Here is a 5,024-nt window from a genome sequence, read left to right as displayed (position 1 = left end):
TGACGGTCCCGCCATCGTCGAGCACATAGTAATTAGAAAACCATCATTTAAAAGGATGCTCTTCAGTGAAGAAAAAATTATTTATGTCGGTTATCGGACACCATCCGGGAGACTGTAATAAAATATGACTGTCATTTTTTTTGCTAGTATGGATGCTTAGTACCACTAGGTGCTAGATGATGTGGTGCGTTATCTCCAAATTATTCATGTCAGCACATTAATCACAGGGGGTTATTTTAATTTATTCAGCCGATGATATCGATATTTTTTTTCGCAAATTTACTAGCGACTAAAATTGCAATATAGGACATTTAAGCGAAAAAAGCCAAAGCTGCTATGTAAGTGGCCCATAAACCTAGTTCTTATCAGATAATGTTTTTGTGCTTTCGATAAATATATATTATGATTGTAGCCGGCTGTGTAGGCTTAGTTTGTTAATTATTTGTTGACATTGGTGAAAATTGAAAAGGTCAAGTAATATAAAAAAAATAATTCGATGTTTGACAAATATTTTAATAATAATATTTGTAAATATTAAAATTTAAATTGATTTAAAGATTATTTACATATATTAAAAAATTTAATCTAAATTTTATTATACTTAAAATTTGATTAAGATTCTTTAAAGTAAAATTTTTTCGTATGCTCATCTATAGTAAAATTTTACAGAATGATTTTTATTGGAAATCTAGTTGAAAAATATTAATTAATTTTAATTAATTCACTTTATTGTTGATTAAGCATTATAAACTTTTATTTTAATTAATACAATGATTAACAATCTGCGGTTAAGATTCTAGCTATTCATAGATGGCTCTAATATAGTTTTTTTTTTTTTTTTATGAAAAAGCCGCATAATAGGGGCTTACGCACGTTATTTAAAAATAAGTTTACAAGATCCTTATGAATTAAAACTTAGAAGCTTAGATTCAAACTAATACATGATCATACAAAAGAAGCAAAAAGATGATAAACAAAAAGCTAAAACACAAAGGAGAAACCTGTGCACAACCAGAGATCAGCCAACTGGAAGCAGTCCAACAACACTCAAATCAATAGCAACACTCAAATCACAAAGAAAGACTGCACATTGCGTCAACAGGCAGGCACCAAAAGCAACACCCAAGTAATGAACGACAAATGTCTCCCCAACGAGTAGCATCCAACGAACAGTCTTCCACGTAGATGAACTAATATAGTTCGATATGAGTGATCTCAAAGAAATATCCAATCAAATGAGCCCGACATGACATGGATGACATTAACATTGCTTAATATTATGGTGTTACCAATTATATTGAAATTCACCAATAGATCGTAGCATCTATATGTTGTACATATAAAGTACGGTTTACTTTTCCAAGCATAAGGGTTGGGTTTGAAGTCTGAATTAAGATTGTGACCCACATAAAATCACTTGATTTTAATCTTACCATTTATTACAAACGATAAAAAAGTTTTCTTTGATCTCACACATGTAGCCCATTTTGTTATGTGATTTATAAATTTTTGTATTAATACTATCAAATGATCTAAATATTGACCCATTGAGATGAAGGATAGTTGGTGGCTAGCCAAGAAGGCAAATAGTGAACATGTTATTTATTGTCGCTCTTGTAAAGCAACCCACAATATGACCCAAAAATTAAAAATGAAACAACATTTTATATCCCCCCCCCCCCCCACATGAAAAAAGAAAATATTACATATAATGGGCAATTTATTCGTGTTTTTTATATATCCATTTAAAATCCACCAAAATTAATAATTACAACTAAATTAACATTAAAACAAAGAATATTTAAAACAGTGTTAATGAAAAAAATATGTGTTGATGAGTGCTGACTTTATAGCCTTAGAATTTGCGGCAAAGTTCCTGTAAAGCACATATAAAATAGGAGGATCAGAGGAAACACTTAAATTTAAATGTAAAAATTTTAGGAAGGGAAAAAAATTATTTGACTTAGCAATTGATTTTGATGCATGTAATGAAATTGATCACTATATAAATAAAATTTACAAGGTCCTCACGTTCCCTTAATTAGATAAGTACATGATGATAAAATAAAACTCAAGTTTAATCTCTTATATAGCTTTGTTGGAGATGTAAGGGAGGATAGTAATGGCATTACATAAGTTAGTTAGTAACAACAATCAGATGGTGGTGGTAGACAATGCGAACCTATTATAGTTACTATAGTATAATAGTTCGAAGGATTGTAAGTAGACAATGATGAGTAGATTATGTGGGTGTGTTTGTTGGTTAGATGATGATACTTAGGCACAATGATTGAACCACAAATAGTGGGACAATAATAGAGATTGGTAACGTAGTGCGTCATCGACATCAAATGTTAATAGGAGTGTAGAGTTTATCAGCTCTTCCAATCACTCTAAAATTCGAAGTCCAAGGTCTCTCATAATAGAAATGGAGTCTATTTATAGGTTTTTGATAGTGTAATTTGGTAAATTTTGCTAAATTGGTCATAAATACAATTCATTAAAATGAATAATTTTGAATCCTATTGATACATTAATAATTTAATTTATCATTTAATGCCTTAATAATCTTACTCAGTTAAATTTAGGCCTGATTTCTTTACATTAAGATGGCTTAACTGACAATAAGCATGCTAAAAATAAAAAGTCCATATTGGTCATTCAATAATATCTTTGAAGTTTTTTCCATAATACCTATTATTTAGTCATTGTTTATGTTGTTGGCATTACCTTATCTAAGGCATCAAAATGGCTACAGATATACTTAAAAATTGAAGTTTAAAATGATTCTTAAATTTAAATTTGTAATTTTAATTTTTCTTTTTTCAAATATTGCTATGAGATATGTGCATAATCAAATGATTATCAAATGACCTATTTATACATCAAAGCACATGTTATCCAAAAGATAGTATATTAAGGCTTTTTGAAAGAAAAAATGTTTCACAAAGTTATTTAAAGATGCAAGGCATGGTCACTCACTTGCATCTATATGGATCTCCCATCATGGAACTTAAAATCATGTAAAAATTTCTAATTATAATTGTACCTCCCTAAAGTCGTGTTCCAAATTAAGGCCAAAATTCATTGAATTTTTATGTAAAAACTCTCCAAATTTTATGAAAAAAAAATTTAGTGTGGCATGCTCTATTAGGCTTGTGACACCCCAGCACTTAAAGTGGAAAAATTGAATTCCATAACAATAAAAATGATTCGAAAGAATCTTTAAAAAAGCATAAATGGGCGATGTTATTGTTTTGCAATCTAAATTTGGCGACGAATTGGGTTGGGCCTTGTGACTACCTCGGGGATTTAACAAGTTGAAAAAATTTTATTTCTTTTCCGCTTTTTTTTTCTTTTTAATTCATTCAGAACCAAATCACTCGATCCACATAATCAGTTAATTCTATATGGATTCTCCCATCACTTAAAATCAGGGATTCAATTATAGTTAATTCAGTATGATTAATAAAGCTAAAAGGGGTCTATCAACTATTAAGAAAATTTGTTAAAAGTACTATCTATTAATGGGCGATGTTCAGTATGTTATACTATATTGTATCAGTCTCAATGCTAGCTTCAATCAATTCTATATAAGTTGTATCTATCAAAATAGTTTTGATATAATTAGACATATATAATGCAAATCATGAATGCAATTCTAAAGATTAAGACAAATACATCAAATTGAATGTAGTATTTTCATCAATTCATATGTCATTTATTCTGTCTTATTCAAATCCATCTTCATCAATTAATTATATTCTTTTTAATGCATCAATATTAATTATTTATTTAAATAGGAAGATTTTCAATTAATGAAAGGAGTCTTCACGTCTTTACCCAGGTCGGCATAATCAATCAAATCGGTTATATGCGTACAACAAGAATAACACCACCAATCTATTATTTTTAAGGAAAGTTTGTTGAACCACTTTTGTATAAGGTATTATGCTTTTAACAGACGAACCATAATTAATTATATTTTTAATTCTAACCGTCATTGCTTTACATTGCAAATTTCATATTTATCTACACATATTCAATTATATCATTTTCTCATATGCAATGCAATATATGTAATGAAATACAATAATTCCATGAAATGAGGAAAAAACTAGATATACTATACATAATTTAAAAAATCATAACTTCCAATTTTCCCAATAAAAATTCAATGAATATTATAATTAAAGTGCTCGTATAGGATTCATATTTTATTTTATTAAAAAGTTTCAATACTAAAAGCTCCGATTAATTCAGAGAAAAATATAAATTTTATATATTTTTGGAAAGATGAAAATTGTAGAAAATAAGTCATAAAAAATAGGAGTAAGAATAATAGCACTTACTTTAAGTAGAACAAAATTCATAACAGAAATGATGACGAAACCACCACAAAGAGTTTTTTCTCTCCTCTCTCTCTCTCCACTTCTCTCTTCATTCTCTTCTTTCATTCCTTGACTCCCTAACAAGAAAAATGGAAATAAGGGTAGGGGAGGGGCTGTGACGTCGTGACGCTCTAACATAGAGCTTGCAACGATCGCATGGTTAATGCCACTATACACTATAGAATAAAGAGCTTGACCATCTACTGCATATAATCTTAATCCCTAGTGCTACTCCTGCCTAAAGGCATTGTGCCGCAAGCCACAGTGTCACATTGCCCAACCTGAAGAATTTTCATATTTTCTTAAGTAATTTATTTTAAACTCTTATGTTTTTTTAATCTTCATCTAAAAAAAATGCCATTCCTGACATTTCGTATATATACCATATTTTCTTTAGATTTGTCTAGTCTATTTTGCTAAATTTATCACTCGTCTATCTGAAAGATTTTGTCAATAAACTTTAACATATTCCCAAAGATTATTTAAAAATACTTTTGTAGTCTGATTTAAACTTCGTTTCAATTTTGTTTACCACTACAGGAAAACCCGATTGACAGGCGGATAAAATACGTCCGGTTACTACATAAATATGATGAAGCCTTCGGTTTATGGCGCATTTTCGTCCAAATTTCA

The sequence above is a fragment of the Dendrobium catenatum genome, unplaced genomic scaffold (assembly GCF_001605985.2).
Source record: "Dendrobium catenatum unplaced genomic scaffold, ASM160598v2 fragScaff_scaffold_82, whole genome shotgun sequence".
NCBI lineage: Eukaryota > Viridiplantae > Streptophyta > Magnoliopsida > Asparagales > Orchidaceae > Dendrobium > Dendrobium catenatum.
The sequence above is the reverse complement of the archived record's forward strand: the minus strand, read 5'-3'. Positions refer to the sequence as shown.